Raw genomic sequence first — 21,512 nt, forward strand, 5'->3', positions numbered from 1 at the left:
TTGCCTGGCACTTGTGTGGTGCGAATGTTACCTGCCACTTAGCAGCCCAACCCTGAACGTCGGCCAGGTCTTGTTCCCCTCTCTCTAACCCAGGGCTCACTGGTAAGTGATCAGGATCAGGAACCTGACTGATTTCCCCCTTTCTCTATCCCAGGAATCACTAGACAGCGATCAGGAGCAGGCACCTTGGCTGACTTTCCCCTCTCTTTCTAACCGGGGGGTCACTGGACTGAGATCAGGAGCAGGAGCCCCGGTTTATTTCCCCTCTCACTAACACAGGGATCATTGGATAGCGATCAGGAGCGGGTTTAGTTTGGGATTAATACAGGGCAATGGGGAGAGAGCGGTGCAGTGGGATTAGTTTGTGATTGATGCAGGGCTATGGGGAGAGAGCGGTGCAGTGGGATTAGTTTGGGATTGATGCAGGGCTACGGGGAGAGAGCGGGTCAATGGGATTAGTTTGGGATTGATGCAGGGCTATGGGGAGAGAGCGGGGCAGTGGGATTAGTTTGGGATTGATACAGGGCTATGGGGAGAGAGCGGGGCAGTGGGATTAGTTTGGGATTGATACAGGGCTATGGTGAGAGAGCGGGGCAGTGGGATTAGTTTGGGATTGATACAGGGCTATGGAGAGAGAGCGGGGCAGTGGGAATAGTTTGGGATTGATACAGGGCTATGGGGAGAGAGCAGGGCAGTGGGATTAGTTTGGGATTGATACAGGGCTATGGTGAGAGAGCGGGGCAGTGGGATTAGTTTGGGATTGAAACAGGGCCATGGGGAGAGTGCGGGGCAGTGGGATTAGTTTGGGGATTGATATAGGGCTATGGGACGTGAGCAGGGCAGTGGGATTAGTTTGGGATTGATACAGGGCTATGGGGAGAGAATGGGGCAGCGGGATTAGTTTGGGATTGATACAGGGCTATGGGGTGAGAGCGGGGCAGTGGGATTAGTTTAGGATTAATACAGGGCTATGGGGAGAGAACGGGGCAGCGGGATTAGTTTGGGGATTGATATAGGGCTATGGGGAGTGAGCAGGGCAGTGGGATTAGTTTGGGATTGATACAGGACTATGGAGGGAGAGCGGGGCAGTGGGATTAGTTTGGGATTGATACAGGGCTATGGGGAGAGCGGGGCAGTGGGATTAGTTTGGGATTGATACAGGGCTATGGGGTGAGAGCGGGGCAGCGGGATTAGTTTGGGATTGATACAGGACTATGGAGGGAGAGCGGGGCAGTGGGATTAGTTTGGGATTGATACAGGGCTATGGGGAGAGCGGGGCAGTGGGATTAGTTTGGGATTGATACAGGGCTATGGGGTGAGAGCGGGGCAGCGGGATTAGTTTGGGCTTGATACAGGGCTATGGGGTGAGAGCGGGGCAGTGGGATTAGTTTAGGATTAATACAGGGCTATGGGGAGAGAACGGGGCAGAGGAATTAGTTTGGGATTGATACAGGACTATGGAGGGAGAGCGGGGCAGTGGGGCACCTCTCTCTTTGAAACTCAATGTCTGTTCTCAGTTTCTCTCCAGATCTCTCTCAGGACTATTATTTGAGAGAGACATTTTAAAGTTAAACAGGACCTGCTCCAAAGACACAAGTGATGCAGACCTAGAATGTGTGGTAACACCTGCCTCACCTGGTCTGGGAAGCTTGGGTTTTGTATATTCCACCATCTCCTGTGCTTGAAGGCTCTGGTGTTGGCCAGACATTGTTTAACTATTTCATCGTCTTGGGCTGTTTACTATGAACACCTTAACCTGTTTCTGATCTACACAGGATGCAACAGATCAGTTGTTTCTGGCTAGGGTGCTGCCCTGGGCAAAAACTGCATCTCCATTCAACAATGCCATTTCCCGCCTCTGCAAAGATATCATACTGTTCCACAATGCAGGAATGTCGCAAACAGCCTTTGATCCCATATCCTAGATTAACTTTAAACACTCAAATCTTTCAGGTAAAGAAACTTCCAGATTCCGAGCCACAAATTGAATCATTTAAGACATAAAAAATGTCACAGAAATGTGATTTATTATTTTTAATGGACTGAAATATTTCAGGGTACTTTTCAATCAAGAAAAAATCAGAGAGGGAACAGAGAGAGAGAGTAAAAAAAGAGCTGGATTAAAAAGAACTGAACAAAACGGGTATCCGTATTTTCAACTTCAATCACTTCCATTAATAAACGTGGTCTTCTTGAACCAGCACACTACCCATGTAACATGTCAGAAATGCAGCACTTATTCACAAGTGTAGAAAAACACATTCACTATTTGCAGCACTGAATTTAAAGCAAAAAGCAGGAAAAGCTGTGATTTAACAGAAATAAACATTTGTCTTTCTTCGTGGACAGGAGAACCAGTGAGACTGACTTGTAAATGTTCACTCATATGTTGACGTAAAGATTTATAATTTACCAATTTCACTTCTGATGTTTTTCTCTCAAACATTCTCCACAATATTAATTATCACGAAAAGTGTTGAATTATTTTAGGTGCTTCGCAATTAAAAGCGGGAAACAAACTTCATTGTACTCTCAACTTTTAATCTTAAAATAATATACTGGTAATATACTGGCATGGATTGAAAATTGTTTAACAGACAGGAAACGGAGAGTAGGAATAAATGTTTTTTTTTCGGGGTGGCGGGCAGTGACTAGTGGGGTACCGCAGGGATCAGTGCTTGGGCCCCAGCTATTCACAATATATATCAATGATTTGGATGAGGGAACCAAATGTAATATTTCCAAGTTTGCTGATGACACGAAACTAGGTGGAGTTGTGAGGAGGATGCAAAGAGGCTTCAAGGCGATTTAGACAAGTTGAATGAGCGGGCAAATACATGGCAGACGCAGTATAACATGGCTAAACATGAAGTTATCCACTTTGGTAGGAAAAACAGAAAGGTAGAGTATTATTTAAATGGTGCTAGATTGGGAAATGCTGGTGTACAAATGGACCTGGGTGTCCTTGTACACCAGTCACTGAAAGCTAACATGCAGGTGCAGCAAGCAGTTAGGAAGGCAAATGGTACGTTGGCCTTCATTGCAAGAAGATTTGAGTACAGGAGCAAGGATGTCTTACTATAGTTGTACAGGGCCTTGGTGAGACCACACCTGGAGTACTGTGTGCAGTTTTGGTCCCCTTACCTAAGAAAGGATATACTTGCCATACTTCCTAACTGCTTGCAGCGAAGGTTCACCAGACTGATTCCTGGGATGGCAGGACTGTCGTATGAGGAGAGATTGGGTCGACTAGGCCTGTTTTCACTAGAGTTTAGAAGAATGAGAGGGGATCTCATTGAAACGTATAAAATTCTAACAGGGCTAGACAGACTGGATGCAGGGAGGATGTTTCCCCTGGCTGGGGGGTCCAGAACGAGGGGTCACAGTCTCAGGATACGGGGTAGGACATTTAGGACTGAGATGAGGAGAAATTTCTTCACTCAGAGGGTGGTGAACCTGTGGAATTCTCTATCACACAAGGCTGTGGAGGCCAAGTCACTGAATATATTTAAGAAGGAGCTTCTGTGGCCGTAGACGTGACTCCAGGATGGTTTGTTGCCTCCCTGGTGCCAGGGTCAAGGATGTCACTGAACGGCTGCAGGGCATTCTGAAGGGGGAGGGTGAACAGTCAGAGGTCGTGGTTCACATTGGGACCAACGACATGGGTAGGAAGAGGGATGAGGTCCTGCAGCAAGAATTTAGGGAGCTAGGTAGCAGATTAAAGACCAGGACCTCAAAGGTTGTAATCTCTGGATTACTCCCGGTGCCACGTGCTAGTGAGTATAGGAATAGGAGGATAGAGCAGATGAATGCGTGGCTAAAGAGTTGGTGCAGGAGGGAGGGCTTTAGTTTCCTGGATCACTGGGCCTGCTTCTGGGGAAGGTGGGACTTGTACAAGTCGGATGGGTTGCACCTGAACCAGAGGGGGACAAATATCCTTGTGGGGAGGTTTGCTAGCACTGTTGGGGGGGGGGGGGGGGGGTTTAAACTAACTTGGCAGGGGGATGGGATACAGAGTGGAGCTATAATAGGGGGTGATGTACAGCCAAATATAGAGGAAAAAACAAGTCAGCTTGGAAGGCAGAGCAAATATGTAACGGCACAAGGGAGTAGGGCAAGGCTGGATGGCATTTATTGTAATGCAAGGAGTCTTGCGAATAAGGTGGATGAACTGAAGGTGTTGATGAACACATGGGAGTACGATATTGTTGCTATCACGGAGACATGGTTGAGGGAGGGGCAAGACTGGCAGCTCAATATTCCGGGGTATAGAATCTTCAGGTGAGACAGGGGGTGGGGGGGGGCATAAAAGAGGAGGGGGTGTCGCAATATTAATTGAGTCAATTACTGCTGTAAGGAGGGATGATATCTTAGCAGGTTCCTCTAATGAGGCCATATGGGTAGAACTTAACAAAAAGGGGGCAAGCACTTTGCTGGGAGTGTATTGTAGGCCCCCAAGTAGTCAGGGGGAGATAGAGGAGCACTGTTGCCTCACAGCGCCAGGGACCCGGGTTCGAATCCGGCCTCGGGTGACTGTCTGTGTGGAGTTTGCACATTCTCCCCGTGTTTGCGTGGGTTTCCTCCGGGTGCTCCGGTTTCCTCCCACAGTCCAAAGATGTGCAGGTTAGGTTGATTGGCTATGATAAATTGACCTTTAGTGTTAGGGGGATTAAATACGTGGGGTTACGGGGATAGGGTGGGATATGTGTTGGTGTAGGGGTTACGGGGATCGGGCAGGATATGTGTCGGTGCAGGCTCGATGGGCCGAAATGGCCTCTATCTGCACTGTGGGGTTTCTGTGATTCTATGATTCTGTGATATGCAGGCAAATCTCAGAGAAGTGTGCAAATAATAGAGTAATAATAGTGGGGGATTTCAACTTCCCCAATATTAACTGGGATAGTCAGAGTGTGAAAGGCTTAGAGGGTGCAGAATTCTTAAAGTGCATCCAGGAGAGCTTTTTGAGCCAGCATGTAGAAAGTCCTACAAGAGAGTGGGCGGTACTGGACCTAATTCTAGGGAATGTGGCCGGGCAAGTGGAAGAAGTGTTAGTAGGTGAGCACTTTGGTGACAGTGACCATAATTCGGTGAGATTTAAGGTAGTCATGGAAAAGGACAGAGATGGACCGGAAATAAAGGTTCTAAATTGGGGGAAGGCCGATTTTAATATGATAAGGCAGGAACTGGCCAAAGTGGACTGGGATCAGCTACTTGTAGGAAAATCCACATCGGAGCAATGGGAGCCTTTCAGAAAGGAAATTGAGAGAGTACAATGGCAACATGTTCCTGTAAAGGTCAAGGGTGGGACCAACAAGCCCAGGGAACCTTGGATATCAAGGGATATACGAGAATGGATTAGGAAAAAAAGGAGGGTTTTTGGCAGATACAAAGGACTAAAGACAGAGGAAGTCCTAGAGGAGTATAAAAAGTGCAGGGGGATACTTAAAAAAGAAATTAAGAGAGCGAGGAGGGGCTGTGAAATAACACTGGTGAGCAAAATAAAGGAAAATCCTAAGGTGTTTTATAAGTATATTAAGGGCAAGAGGATAATTAGGGACCAAAGTGGCAATCTGTGTGCGGAGCCAGAAGATGTAGGTGGGGTTTTAAATGAATTTTTTGCATCTGTGTTCACTATGGAGAAGGACGATGTAGACATAGAAATCGGGCAGGGGGACTGTGATATACTTGAACATATTAGCATCGAGAGGGAGGAGGTACTGGCGGTTTTAGCAGGCTTAAAAGTGGATAAATCCCCAGGCCTGGACGAGATGTATCCCAGGCTGCTGTGTGAGGCAAAGGAGATTGTAGGGGCTCTGACACAAATTTTCAGAACCTCTCTGGCCACAGGGGATGTGCCAGAGGACTGGAGAACAGCTAATGTAGTACCATTATTCAAGAAGGGTAGTAGGGATAAACCAGGGAATTACAGGCCAGTGAGCCTAACATCAGTGGTAGGGAAATTATTGGAAAAAATTCTGAGGGACAGAATTAGTCTCCACATGGAGAGGCAGGGATTAATCAGGGATAGTCAGCATGGCTTTGTCAAGGGAAGATCATGTCTGACTAATTTGATTGAATTTTTCGAGGGGGTGACTAGGTGTGTGGATGAGGACAGTGCAGTGGATGTGGTTTGCATGGATTTCAGTAAGGCTTTCGATAAAGTCCCACATAGGAGACTGGTCAAGAAGGTAAGAGCCCATGGGATCCAGGGTGCCTTGGCACGTTGGATCCAAAACTGGCTTAGTGGCAGGAGGCAGAGGGTGATGGTCGAAGGTTGTTTTTGTGACTGGAAGCCTGTGGCCAGTGGGGTACCTCAGGGATCGGTGCTGGGTCCCTTGCTGTTTGTGGTCTACATTTGTGAGGGTGCCGGTTAGTTCTCCTAGTAACCCCTAGGTGGCACCTTCATGAGTGGTTACCCCTCTCTTTTCATTGGACCAAACAAAAGAAACAATTTCACAAATAAGGTGACAACAACCCAATTACCCTTTTAAATAACCCTCCACCAATCAAATTAAAATTTGGTTGTCCCGATTAACAATGCACTCCAGTCCCCGCGGCGCCCACCGGTCACGAAAGAGCTCGAGCGTGCCGGCGGACACCGCGTGCTCCATCTCTAGGGCCACCCGGGCGCGAACATGGCCACGGAAGAGGGGGAGGCAATCTGGTGTGAGTGAGTGGTTACCCCTGTGTTAAATCCCTAATTGACTGTTATTGGGCTTATGAGTTTCACCTGTGATTTGTAGTATATTAGTTCTGTTTTTCCCCTTCTCTGTGCTCAGTCTTGACAAGCCTTTGTGCCAAGTGGTTGCTTGTCAGAGCTCCTAAAGTGTAATTGTATCTTTGTGTTTATTAAGTAAAGTACTTTGTTTGAACTTTATACCTGCCTCAAGCCTCGTCTCTGCACTTGGGTCCAGATCCAGCCTCGCCCTGACAGCAAGACTGAGCCAGTATGGACCCAGCAGTGATGGAGGAATTTCGTTCTATTCTCTCCCTTCAGGGTGCTTTCCTCGGCCGCCTTGAGCAACTTCTCCAAGGCATTTCGGACAAGGTAGATACGTGGACTCAGGCCATTCAACACCTAGCTGCTGTGGCTTCTGCTCGGGACGTTCCTCTTCGGTCAGTTCCTTTGGGTGTTACCCCACCGATCGCCGATTGCCAAACTTACCGAGAGCCTCGCCTACCGGCGCCGGAGCGCTATGATGGTGATCCAGGCAAGTGTCGTGGCTTCCTGACCCAGTGTTTCCTGGTTTTTGAACTTCAACCTTCCATGTTCCATTCATCTCGCTCTAAGGTAGCATTCATTATTTCACTACTTTCGGGAAAAGCTCTCGCCTGGGCTACCGCTATCTGGGAGCAGCAATCTTCGGTCTGCTTCGATGTTGTCGATTTCACCGCTGAGATGGGCAAGGTCTTTGACCATCCTGTGAGTGGACGGGAGGCAGCTAAGAGACTTTTGAATCTCCGCCAGGGCGGCTGCAGCGTAGCCGACTTTGCCATTGAGTTCCGCACACTCGCTGCGGAGAGTCGCTGGAACACCGAGGCCCTTCTTTCCATGTTTTTTTACGGCCTTTCCGGAACTATCAAGGATGAACTAGCGTCAAGAGAGATCCCGGAGGACCTTGACACGCTCATCTCCCTTGCTGTCAGAGTGGATAACCGCCTCCGGGAGCATGCTAGAGAGAGGAGATTCACTACTTCCACAAGGGTGAAATCGTCTGGTGTTCTGGATTTGACCAGGAGTTTCCAAGTACCCCCGAGTCCACCTGTTAGCACGGAGGAGACACCTATGCAACTCGGCAGAACTCGGCTCTCCCAGGTTGAGAGACAGAGGAGATTGAGAGAGGGGTGTTGTCTTTACTGTGGCCTGTCTGGTCATTTCAGAGCCACATGCCCAGAGCTCCAGGAACAAGCCAGGAGGATTGGGAAGATACGGATTGATCAAACCCCTTCTTCTACCCCTTCTGTCTTCCAAACCCTGATTCCTGCTCGTCTCTCTTGGGAGGGAAAGCAGTTCAATCTGCAGGCGTTCATTGACTCCGGGGCCGCGGGTTGTTTTATTGACCGTACCCTGGTGCACAGACTGAAAATTCCTTTCTCCTGCCTGGATAAGCCTTTACAAGTCATGGCCCTCGATGGCAGGCCCCTTGGTTCTGGGCTCATTCATCATATCACTGGAGTGTTACATGTCCAAGTGGGGGAGAGACATCAAGAGTTGCTGCAGTTTCACCTGATAGATTCCCCTGAGCTTCCTCTCGTTCTTGGACACCCGTGGCTCTTTCTCCACAACCCTCATATTGACTGGACTACTGGGACGGTGCTGGAGTGGGGTCCTTCATGTTCAACTAACTGTCTCAAGGTCTTCCCTAGTCTGCCTCGTCCTTCCTCTCCCGAGCCAGCCGATCAGCTGGATCTTGCTCGTGTGCCTCCTGAGTATTCGGACCTCCATGCGGTATTTAGTAAGGGGCGGTCCTCTACACACCCCCCACACCGGCCCTACGACTGTGCGATTGATCTCCTGCCTGGCACTAGCCCTCCTCGGGGTCGGCTCTACTCTCTCTCTGGTCCTGAGAATGTTTCGATGGAGGAATATATCAAAGAAGCCCTCGCCACAGGTTTCATTCATCCTTCCACCTCCCCAGCGAGTGCAGGTTTCTTTTTTGTAAAGAAGAAGGATGGCGGTCTCAGACCTTGTATAGACTATCGGGGGCTCAACAAAATTATGATTAAGAACCGCTATCCTCTCCCTTTGATGTTCTCAGCGTTTGAACAGCTACAGGGAGCTACCATCTTCTCCAAACTTGACCTCCGCAATGCATATAAGCTGGTCCGCATTAGGGAGGGGGATGAATGGAAAACTGCCTTTATCACCCCGAGCGGTCACTGGGAATACCTTGTCATGCCCTTTGGTCTCACTAATGCCCCTGCTGTCTTCCAGGCTCTGGTCAATGACGTGCTCCGGGACCTGCTGAATCAGTTCGTGTTTGTTTATTTGGATGACATTCTCATCTTCTCGAAGTCCCCCCAGCAGCATGTCCAACACGTCAGGCGGGTGTTGCAGAGGCTCTTGGAGAGCCGTCTCTTCATCAAACCCGAGAAGTGTGAATTCCACGTCACTAAGGTCACCTTCCTGGGCTACGTTATCTCTGGTGGAAGCGTCCAGATGGATCCGAGTAAGGTTCAAGCCGTTCTGAACTGGCCGAGTCCCACGTCGGTTAAGCAGATTCAGCGGTTCCTGGGATTCGCCAACTTTTACAGACGCTTCATCCGCAACTTCAGCTCCCTTGCCGCGCCCCTCTCCGCATTGACCAAGGGCTCTCCTGTACGGTTTAGCTGGTGTTCTGAAGCAGAACGGGCATTCCAGGAGCTCAAACAACGCTTCACCTCCGCCCCCATTCTGATACATCCCGATCCCGCCTTGCCCTTCATCGTAGAGGTGGATGCCTCGGATATTGGAGTTGGGGCTGTCCTGTCCCAGCGCTCCCCCAAGGACCAAAAACTTCATCCCTGTGCCTTCTTCTCCCGTCGCCTGAAGCCAGCTGAGTGTAACTATGATGTCGGCAACAGGGAGCTTTTGGCAGTTAAGTTGGCCTTGGAGGAGTGGAGACACTGGTTGGAGGGAGCGGAACATCCTTTTGTCGTCTGGACCGACCATAAGAACCTGATATATATTCAGGACGCTAAGCGCCTCAACCCCCGGCAGACCAGGTGGGCACTCTTCTTTAACCGGTTCAACTTTCTCCTGTCGTACCGCCCAGGGTCTAAGAACCTCAAACCGGATGCCCTTTCTCGCCAGTTTGACCCCTCGGAAAAGGATCGGATTCCGGAACCTATCGTCCCTAGTTCCTGCATCGTGGCTCCCGTCGTATGGGAGATTGAGACTGTGGTGCGAAGGGCCCAATGTCAGGAGGCCGATCCCGGAGGAGGCCCTCCTAATAAACTTTATGTTCCCAGTCGAGTGCGCGCCCAGGTCCTTCAATGGGGCCATTCTTCTCGATTGACGGGTCATCCTGGGATCCGTCGGACTCTCGAGTTTCTTAAAAGGAGGTTCTGGTGGCCCGCTATGGAAGCCGACACCCGGACCTTTGTCTCCGCTTGTCCCGTCTGCGCCCAGAACAAGACATCCCAACAACCTCTGCTTGGTCTCCTGCATCCCTTGCCTATTCCCAGCCGTCCCTGGTCTCATATCGCCCTGGATTTCATCACCGGGCTACCTCTATCTGAAGGATTCACCACCATCCTAGTTGTGGTTGATCGCTTTTCAAAGGCTGCTCACTTCGTTCCTCTTGTCAAGCTTCCCTCGGCCAGGGAGACCGCCCAGCTGGTTGTCCAACACGTCTTCCGCCTCCATGGCTTGCCCTTGGATGTTGTCTCTGACCGTGGTCCTCAGTTTTCATCTAGGTTTTGGAAGTCCTTTTGTTCCCTCCTGGGGGCTTCCGTCAGTCTCTCTTCAGGGTTCCACCCTCAATCTAACGGCCAGACTGAGAGAACTAATCAGGATCTGGAGAGGGTGCTTCGAAGCTTTGTGTCCTCCAATCCTTCCTCCTGGAGCAAGTACCTGGTCTGGGCAGAGTATGCACATAATACCCTTCAGAGCTCCTCCACTGGTCTTTCGCCTTTTGAGTGCCAATATGGCTTCCAACCGCCACTCTTCCCGGAACAGGAGAAGGAGGTAGGAGTGCCGGCTGCCCAGGGGTTAATCCAACGCTGCCGTCGTACCTGGAGGAGGGTCCGATCCGCCTTGCAGCTTGCCTCATCTCGGCAGAAGGTACAGGCCGACCGTCACCGTCGCCCAGCTCCTCGGTTCCGGACCGGACAGAAGGTCTGGCTGTCTACCAAGAATCTTCCGCTCCATGTAGAGTCCTGCAAGTTGGCTCCCCGGTTCATAGGACCTTTTAGGATTTTGGAGCAAGTAAACCCGGTGGCCTACCGGCTCCTCCTTCCTCGATCGATGAGGATACATCCCACATTTCATGTCTCTCACCTCAAGCCGGTACTTACTAGTCCCTTGGTTCCTGCGGCTAGACCTCCACCCCCGCCCCGTATGATCGACGGCCAGCAAGTCTTCACGGTCCGTCGTCTCCTTGATTGTCGCCGGGTCAGGAGGAGCATCCAATACCTGGTTGACTGGGAGGGTTTCGGTCCTGAGGAACGTTCCTGGGTTCCGGCCCGGGACATTTTGGATCCGGAACTCATAAGGGATTTTCGCCGTCGTCACCCTGCTCGTCCAGGAGGAACGTCAGGAGCCGTTCCTAGGGGAGGGGGTCCTGTGAGGGTGCCGGTTAGTTCTCCTAGTAACCCCTAGGTGGCACCTTCATGAGTGGTTACCCCTGTGTTAAATCCCTAATTGACTGTTATTGGGCTTATGAGTTTCACCTGTGATTTTTAGTATATTAGTTCTGTTTTTCCCCTTCTCTGTGCTCAGTCTTGACAAGCCTTTGTGCCAAGTGGCTGCTTGTCAGAGCTCCTAAAGTGTAATTGTATCTTTGTGTTTATTAAGTAAAGTACTTTGTTTGAACTTTATACCTGCCTCAAGCCTCGTCTCTGCACTTGGGTCCAGATCCAGCCTCGCCCTGACAGCAAGACTGAGCCAGTATGGACCCAGCAGTGATGGAGGAATTTCGTTCTATTCTCTCCCTTCAGGGTGCTTTCCTCGGCCGCCTTGAGCAACTTCTCCAAGGCATTTCGGACAAGGTAGATACGTGGACTCAGGCCATTCAACACCTAGCTGCTGTGGCTTCTGCTCGGGACGTTCCTCTTCGGTCAGTTCCTTTGGGTGTTACCCCACCGATCGCCGATTGCCAAACTTACCGAGAGCCTCGCCTACCGGCGCCGGAGCGCTATGATGGTGATCCAGGCAAGTGTCGTGGCTTCCTGACCCAGTGTTTCCTGGTTTTTGAACTTCAACCTTCCATGTTCCATTCATCTCGCTCTAAGGTAGCATTCATTATTTCACTACTTTCGGGAAAAGCTCTCGCCTGGGCTACCGCTATCTGGGAGCAGCAATCTTCGGTCTGCTTCGATGTTGTCGATTTCACCGCTGAGATGGGCAAGGTCTTTGACCATCCTGTGAGTGGACGGGAGGCAGCTAAGAGACTTTTGAATCTCCGCCAGGGCGGCTGCAGCGTAGCCGACTTTGCCATTGAGTTCCGCACACTCGCTGCGGAGAGTCGCTGGAACACCGAGGCCCTTCTTTCCATGTTTTTTTACGGCCTTTCCGGAACTATCAAGGATGAACTAGCGTCAAGAGAGATCCCGGAGGACCTTGACACGCTCATCTCCCTTGCTGTCAGAGTGGATAGCCGCCTCCGGGAGCATGCTAGAGAGAGGAGATTCACTACTTCCACAAGGGTGAAATCGTCTGGTGTTCTGGATTTGACCAGGAGTTTCCAAGTACCCCCGAGTCCACCTGTTAGCACGGAGGAGACACCTATGCAACTCGGCAGAACTCGGCTCTCCCAGGTTGAGAGACAGAGGAGATTGAGAGAGGGGTGTTGTCTTTACTGTGGCCTGTCTGGTCATTTCAGAGCCACATGCCCAGAGCTCCAGGAACAAGCCAGGAGGATTGGGAAGATACGGATTGATCAAACCCCTTCTTCTACCCCTTCTGTCTTCCAAACCCTGATTCCTGCTCGTCTCTCTTGGGAGGGAAAGCAGTTCAATCTGCAGGCGTTCATTGACTCCGGGGCCGCGGGTTGTTTTATTGACCGTACCCTGGTGCACAGACTGAAAATTCCTTTCTCCTGCCTGGATAAGCCTTTACAAGTCATGGCCCTCGATGGCAGGCCCCTTGGTTCTGGGCTCATTCATCATATCACTGGAGTGTTACATGTCCAAGTGGGGGAGAGACATCAAGAGTTGCTGCAGTTTCACCTGATAGATTCCCCTGAGCTTCCTCTCGTTCTTGGACACCCGTGGCTCTTTCTCCACAACCCTCATATTGACTGGACTACTGGGACGGTGCTGGAGTGGGGCCCTTCATGTTCAACTAACTGTCTCAAGGTCTTCCCGAGTCTGCCTCGTCCTTCCTCTCCCGAGCCAGCCGATCAGCTGGATCTTGCTCGTGTGCCTCCTGAGTATTCGGACCTCCATGCGGTATTTAGTAAGGGGCGGTCCTCTACACACCCCCCACACCGGCCCTACGACTGTGCGATTGATCTCCTGCCTGGCACTAGCCCTCCTCGGGGTCGGCTCTACTCTCTCTCTGGTCCTGAGAATGTTTCGATGGAGGAATATATCAAAGAAGCCCTCGCCACAGGTTTCATTCATCCTTCCACCTCCCCAGCGAGTGCAGGTTTCTTTTTTGTAAAGAAGAAGGATGGCGGTCTCAGACCTTGTATAGACTATCGGGGGCTCAACAAAATTACGATTAAGAACCGCTATCCTCTCCCTTTGATGTTCTCAGCGTTTGAGCAGCTACAGGGAGCTACCATCTTCTCCAAACTTGACCTCCGCAATGCATATAAGCTGGTCCGCATTAGGGAGGGGGATGAATGGAAAACTGCCTTTATCACCCCGAGCGGTCACTGGGAATACCTTGTCATGCCCTTTGGTCTCACTAATGCCCCTGCTGTCAATGACGTGCTCCGGGACCTGCTGAATCAGTTCGTGTTTGTTTATTTGGATGACATTCTCATCTTCTCGAAGTCCCCCCAGCAGCATGTCCAACACGTCAGGCGGGTGTTGCAGAGGCTCTTGGAGAGCCGTCTCTTCATCAAACCCGAGAAGTGTGAATTCCACGTCACTAAGGTCACCTTCCTGGGCTACGTTATCTCTGGTGGAAGCGTCCAGATGGATCCGAGTAAGGTTCAAGCCGTTCTGAACTGGCCGAGTCCCACGTCGGTTAAGCAGATTCAGCGGTTCCTGGGATTCGCCAACTTTTACAGACGCTTCATCCGCAACTTCAGCTCCCTTGCCGCGCCCCTCTCCGCATTGACCAAGGGCTCTCCTGTACGGTTTAGCTGGTGTTCTGAAGCAGAACGGGCATTCCAGGAGCTCAAACAACGCTTCACCTCCGCCCCCATTCTGATACATCCCGATCCCGCCTTGCCCTTCATCGTAGAGGTGGATGCCTCGGATATTGGAGTTGGGGCTGTCCTGTCCCAGCGCTCCCCCAAGGACCAAAAACTTCATCCCTGTGCCTTCTTCTCCCGTCGCCTGAAGCCAGCTGAGTGTAACTATGATGTCGGCAACAGGGAGCTTTTGGCAGTTAAGTTGGCCTTGGAGGAGTGGAGACACTGGTTGGAGGGAGCGGAACATCCTTTTGTCGTCTGGACCGACCATAAGAACCTGATATATATTCAGGACGCTAAGCGCCTCAACCCCCGGCAGACCAGGTGGGCACTCTTCTTTAACCGGTTCAACTTTCTCCTGTCGTACCGCCCAGGGTCTAAGAACCTCAAACCGGATGCCCTTTCTCGCCAGTTTGACCCCTCGGAAAAGGATCGGATTCCGGAACCTATCGTCCCTAGTTCCTGCATCGTGGCTCCCGTCGTATGGGAGATTGAGACTGTGGTGCGAAGGGCCCAATGTCAGGAGGCCGATCCCGGAGGAGGCCCTCCTAATAAACTTTATGTTCCCAGTCGAGTGCGCGCCCAGGTCCTTCAATGGGGCCATTCTTCTCGATTGACGGGTCATCCTGGGATCCGTCGGACTCTCGAGTTTCTTAAAAGGAGGTTCTGGTGGCCCGCTATGGAAGCCGACACCCGGACCTTTGTCTCCGCTTGTCCCGTCTGCGCCCAGAACAAGACATCCCAACAACCTCTGCTTGGTCTCCTGCATCCCTTGCCTATTCCCAGCCGTCCCTGGTCTCATATCGCCCTGGATTTCATCACCGGGCTACCTCTATCTGAAGGATTCACCACCATCCTAGTTGTGGTTGATCGCTTTTCAAAGGCTGCTCACTTCGTTCCTCTTGTCAAGCTTCCCTCGGCCAGGGAGACCGCCCAGCTGGTTGTCCAACACGTCTTCCGCCTCCATGGCTTGCCCTTGGATGTTGTCTCTGACCGTGGTCCTCAGTTTTCATCTAGGTTTTGGAAGTCCTTTTGTTCCCTCCTGGGGGCTTCCGTCAGTCTCTCTTCAGGGTTCCACCCTCAATCTAACGGCCAGACTGAGAGAACTAATCAGGATCTGGAGAGGGTGCTTCGAAGCTTTGTGTCCTCCAATCCTTCCTCCTGGAGCAAGTACCTGGTCTGGGCAGAGTATGCACATAATACCCTTCAGAGCTCCTCCACTGGTCTTTCGCCTTTTGAGTGCCAATATGGCTTCCAACCGCCACTCTTCCCGGAACAGGAGAAGGAGGTAGGAGTGCCGGCTGCCCAGGGGTTAATCCAACGCTGCCGTCGTACCTGGAGGAGGGTCCGATCCGCCTTGCAGCTTGCCTCATCTCGGCAGAAGGTACAGGCCGACCGTCACCGTCGCCCAGCTCCTCGGTTCCGGACCGGACAGAAGGTCTGGCTGTCTACCAAGAATCTTCCGCTCCATGTAGAGTCCTGCAAGTTGGCTCCCCGGTTCATAGGACCTTTTAGGATTTTGGAGCAAGTAAACCCGGTGGCCTACCGGCTCCTCCTTCCTCGATCGATGAGGATACATCCCACATTTCATGTCTCTCACCTCAAGCCGGTACTTACTAGTCCCTTGGTTCCTGCGGCTAGACCTCCACCCCCGCCCCGTATGATCGACGGCCAGCAAGTCTTCACGGTCCGTCGTCTCCTTGATTGTCGCCGGGTCAGGAGGAGCATCCAATACCTGGTTGACTGGGAGGGTTTCGGTCCTGAGGAACGTTCCTGGGTTCCGGCCCGGGACATTTTGGATCCGGAACTCATAAGGGATTTTCGCCGTCGTCACCCTGCTCGTCCAGGAGGAACGTCAGGAGCCGTTCCTAGGGGAGGGGGTCCTGTGAGGGTGCCGGTTAGTTCTCCTAGTAACCCCTAGGTGGCACCTTCATGAGTGGTTACCCCTGTGTTAAATCCCTAATTGACTGTTATTGGGCTTATGAGTTTCACCTGTGATTTTTAGTATATTAGTTCTGTTTTTCCCCTTCTCTGTGCTCAGTCTTGACAAGCCTTTGTGCCAAGTGGCTGCTTGTCAGAGCTCCTAAAGTGTAATTGTATCTTTGTGTTTATTAAGTAAAGTACTTTGTTTGAACTTTATACCTGCCTCAAGCCTCGTCTCTGCACTTGGGTCCAGATCCAGCCTCGCCCTGACAACATTAATGATTTGGATGTGAATGTAAAAGGTATGATCAGTAAGTTCGCAGATGACACGAAAATTGGTGGGGTGGTAAATAGCGAGGAGGGTAGCCTCAGTCTGCAGGATGATATAGATGAGTTGGTCAGATGGGCGGAACAGTGGCAAATGGAATTTAACCCTGAAAAGTGTGAGGTGATGCATTTTGGAGGGACTAACAAGGCAAGGGAATACACAGTGAATGGTAAGCCCCTAGGAAAGACAGAGGATCAGAGGGACCTTGGTGTGCATGTACATAGATCCCTGAAGGCAGAAAAACAGGTAATAATAATAATTCAACTTTATTGTCATTGTACAATGCACAAGTACATGAACAACGAAATGTGATCTTGCAAGCTCCCATGAGTCCAGTACAAATAACATTAACATTAAATGTAAATAGCACCGTCCTGGGAGAAGCAAAGCCGCTGCGTCTGTGCGCGCCGCCATTCCATTTCCACCAACGCCCGGGCCTGCTCACCAACCGCCCCTCCTCGGGGCTCCTTCCGTGACCTTCTGCACCTGGTCTTCCCTGATGGTCACCCCTCCAGGATACTAACCAGGCCTGGCTCTGTTTAGCTTCCAAGCCTTGCCAGTGACCCTGTCCCTAGTCCCAGGAACAGGGCTAAGGTGGTTAAAAAGGCAAATGGGATACTTGCCTTCATTAGTCGAGGCATAGAATATAAGAGCAGGGAGGTTATGATGGAGCTGTACAAAACGCTAGTTAGGCCACAGCTGGAATACTGTGTGCAGTTCTGGTCGTCACACTATAGGAAGGATGTGATTGCTATGGAGAGGGTGCAGAGGAGATTCACCAGGATGTTACCTGGGCTGGAGCGCTTCAGCTATCAAGAAAGACTGGACAGGCTGGGGTTGTTTTCCTTAGAGCAGAGAAGGCTGAGGGGGGACCTGATTGAGGTGTACAAAATTATGAGGGGCATCGATAGGGCAGATCACAGAATCACAGAAACCCCACAATGCAGATAGAGGCCATTTCGGCCCATCGAGCCTGCACCGACACATATCCCACCCAATCCCCGTAACCCCTACACCAACACATATCCCACCCTATCCCCGTAACCCCATGTATTTAATCCCCCGAACACTAAGGGTCAATTTATCATAGCCAATCAACCTAACCCGCACATCTTTGGACTGTGGGAGGAAACCGGAGCACCCGGAGGAAACCCACGCAAACACGGGGAGAATGTGCAAACTCCACACAGACAGTCGCCCGAGGCCGGATTCGAACCCGGGTCCCTGGCGCTGTGAGGCAGATAGAAAGGAACTTTTTCCCTTAGTAGAGGGGTCAATAACAAGGGGGCATAGATTCAAGGTAAGGGGCAGGAGGTTTAGAGGGGATTTGAGGAAGAACTTTTTCACCCAGAGGGTGGTTGGAATCTGGAACTCACTGCCTGAAAGGGTGGTAGAGGCAGGAACCCTCACAACATTCAAGAAGCATTTGGATGAGCACTTGAAATGCCATAGCATACAAGGCTACGGACCAAATGCTGGAAAATGGGATTAGATTAGACAGGGCCTGATGGCCGGCGTGGACACGATGGGCCAAAGGGCCTCTTTCTGTGCTGTATAACTCTATGACTAAGGAGATAGATTTCTAGACACAAAAGGCATCAAGGGGTATGGGGAGAGAGCGGGAATATGGTATTGAGATGTAGGATCAGCCATGATCATATTGAATGACCTACTCCTGCTCCTAATTTTCTGTTTCTATTTCAAACATTCAAACCAAATTGAATCAAAATATTTTCTGTGTCGGTGAACAAACGTAGGTAGGAACAGGGAGGAGGTCCTGCTGAGGGAGTGTCAGGAGTTAGAAGCGAAATTCAAAATCAGGACCTCGAGGGTAATAATCTTTGGATTATTTCTGGAGCCACGTGCAAATTGGCAGAGAAACAATCAGATCAGGAGAATGAACACGTGGCTAAAGGGATGGTGTGGGAAAGAGAGGGGTTCCTTTTCATGGGACACTGGCACCAGTACTGTGACAGGAAGGAGCTGTACCGATGGGACAGGCTCCATCTGAACCGGGATGGGACCCGTGTCCTTGTGGAAAGGGTAAATAGGGAGGTGGCAAAGGCTTTAAACTAGTAAGATGGCGGGACGGGGGAAATACAAGAAATGAAACCAGCCTAAATATAAACCAAACAGGAAAGGAAAGCATAGGAGAGAATAAAATAAGTGCGGACATTGATGGCCAGGAAATGAATAGAGTTATAGAACAGGAGAGTAAAAAGATGGTTGACAATAAAGTGAGAGGAACTGCTATTAAAAATGAGTGAAACTGTCTGTACAGCAGTGCACACAGTGTCCGTAATGAAACAGGGGAACTGGAGGCAATAATATCATAGAATGGTTACAGCACAGTAGGAGGCCATTCGGCCCGTCGAGCCCGTGCCGGCTCTCTGCAAGAGCACTTCAGCTATTCCCACTCCCCCGCCCTTTCCCCGTAGCCCTGCAATTGTTTTCCTTCAGGTACTTATCCAATTCCCTTTTGAAAGCCACGATTGAATCTGCCTCCACCACCCTCTCAGGCAGTGAATTCCAGATCCTAACCACTCGCTGCGTAAAAAAGTTTTTTTCTTACGCCGCCTTTGGATCTTCTGCCAATCACCTTAAATCTGTGTCCTCTGGTTCTCAACCCTTCCACCAATGGGAACAGTTTCTCTCTATCTACGCTGTCCAGACCCCTCATGATTTTGAACACCTCCATCAAATCTCCTCTCGACCTTCTTTGATCCACGGAGAACAACCCCAGCTTCTCCAGTCTATCTATGTAACTGAAGTCCCTCATCCCTGGAACCATTCTTGTAAACCTTTTCTGCACCCTCTCTAAGGCCTTCACATCCTTCCTAAAGTGCGGTGCCCAGAATTGGACACAATGCTCCAGTTGTGGCCGAACCAGTGCTTTATAAAGGTTCATCATAACTTCCTTGCTTTTGTGCACATATAACCCCCCGGCCACCCCACAGCTTTAGAGTGTGCAGGCAGAGGGAACGGGTGACCGCCAGACAGAGGAGGACCACCAGGCAGGTAGTGAAGGAGTCCCCGGAGTGCATCGTGCTCTCCAACCAGTATTCTGCTCTGAGTACTGGTGAAGGCGATTGTTCCTCTGGGGAGTGCAGCCAGAGCCAAGCCCACGGCACCACGGGTGGCTCAGCTACACAGGTGGGGAGGAAGAAGAGCGAAAGAGCAATAGTGGCTGGGGATTCGATAGTTAGGGGAGCAGACCGGTGTTTCTGCGGCCGCAGACGTGACTGCAGGATGGTATGTTGCCTCCCAAGTTCCAGGGTCAAGGATGTCACTGAACGGCTGCAGGAAATTCTGAGGGGGGAGGTTGAGCAGCCAGAGGTCGTGGTCCATATCGATACCATCGACGTAGGCAGAAAGAGGGATGAGGTCCTGCAGGCAGATTTTAGGGAACTAGGAAAGAGGTTAAAAAGCAGGACCTCAAAGGCAGTAATCTCCAGATTACTAGGGTAAGTAAGAGTACAGCCTATTAGGGACCATAAAGGTAACCTGTGTGTGGAGGCGGAAGACATGGGTATGGTCCTTAATGAATACTTTGCGTCTGTTTTCACAAAAGAGAGGGGCGATGCAGACATTGCAGTCAGGGAGGAGGAGTGTGAAATATTAGATGAAGTGAGAGTGAGAGAGGAAATATTAAAGGGGTTTAGCATGTTTGAAAATCGATAAATCCCCAGGTCCGGATGAAATGTATCCCAGACTGTTAAAGAGAGAGGAAATAGCAGAGGCTCTGACCATCATTTTTCAATCCTCTCTGGCTTCAGGTGTGGTGCCGGAGGACTGGAGGACTGCTAATGTGGTACCCTTGTTTGAAAAGGGAAAAAAGGATAGACCGAGTGATTACCGGCCAGTCAGCCTAACCTCGGTGGTGGGAAAATTATTGGAAAGAATTCTGAGGGACAGGATAAACCTTCATTTAGAAAGACACAGATTAATCAGGGACAGTCAGCATGGATTTGTTAAGGGGAGATCGTGTCTGACTAACGTGATTGAATTTTTTGAGGTGGTAACAAGGAGGATCGTTGAGGGTTGGTGTTTGATGTAGTCTACATGGATTTTAAGCAAGGTTTTTGATAAGGTCCCGCATGGCAGACTGATCACGAAAGTAAAAGCCCATGGGATCCAAGGCAAAGTGGCAAGTTGCATCCAAAATTGGCTCAGAGGCAGGAAGCAAAGGGTTATGGTCGACATGTGTTTGTGTGACTGGAAGGCTGTTTCCAGTGGAGTTCCGCAGGGCTCAGTACTGGGTCGCTTGTTTTTTGTGATATATATCAATGATTTAGACTTGAATGTAGGAAGTATGATTAAGAAGTTTGCAGATGATATTAAATCAGTTGTGTGGTTGATAATGAAGAAGAAAGCTGTAGACTGCAGGAAGATATCAATGGACCGGTCAGGTGGGCAGAACGGTGGTGAATGGAATTCAATCCGGAGAAGTGTGAGGTAATGCATTTCAGGAGGGCTAACAAGGAAAGGGAATACACATTAAATGGTAGGACACTGAGTAGTGTAGAGGAACAAAAGGACCTTGGAGTGCATGTCCACAGATCCCTGACGGTAGCAGGTCAGGTAGATAAGATGGTTAAGAAGGCATACGGAATGTTTGCCTTTATTAGCCGTGGCATAGAATACAAGAGCAGGGCAGGTTATGCTTCAACTGTATAAAACACTAGTTAGGCCTCAGCTAGAGTACTGCGTACAGTTCTGGTCACATTACAGGAAAGATGTGATTGCACTAGAGAGGGTACAGAGGAGATTTACAAGGATGTTGCTGGGAGTAGAGAATCTTAGCTATGAGGAAAGACTGGATAGGCTGGGTCTGTTTTCCTTGGAACAGCGGAGGCTGAGAGGAGACCTTATTGAGGTGTATAAAATTATGAGGGGCCTAGACAAAGTGGATAGAAAGGACCTATTTCCCTTAGCAGAGCGGTCAAAAACCAGGGGGCACAGATTTAAAGTAATTGGTGGAAGGTTTAGAGGGCATTTGAGGGGAAATTTCTTCACCCAGAGGGTTGTGGGGGTCTGGAACTCTCTGCCTGAAAGGGTGGGAGAGGGAGAAACTCTCAGCACATTTAAAAAGTACTTGGATGTGCACTTGAAGTGCCGTAACCTACAGGGCTACGGACCAAGAGCTGGGACGTGGGATTAGGCGGCCTAGCTCTTTGTTGGCTGGCGCGGACACGATGGGCCGAAATGGCCTCCTTCCGTGCTGTAACTTTCTATTGGCAAACTGTAACGAG

This window comes from Somniosus microcephalus, chromosome 20 (genome assembly GCF_052327205.1).
Source record: "Somniosus microcephalus isolate GS21.2 chromosome 20, FLI_Smic_1.0, whole genome shotgun sequence".
Lineage (NCBI taxonomy): Eukaryota > Metazoa > Chordata > Chondrichthyes > Squaliformes > Somniosidae > Somniosus > Somniosus microcephalus.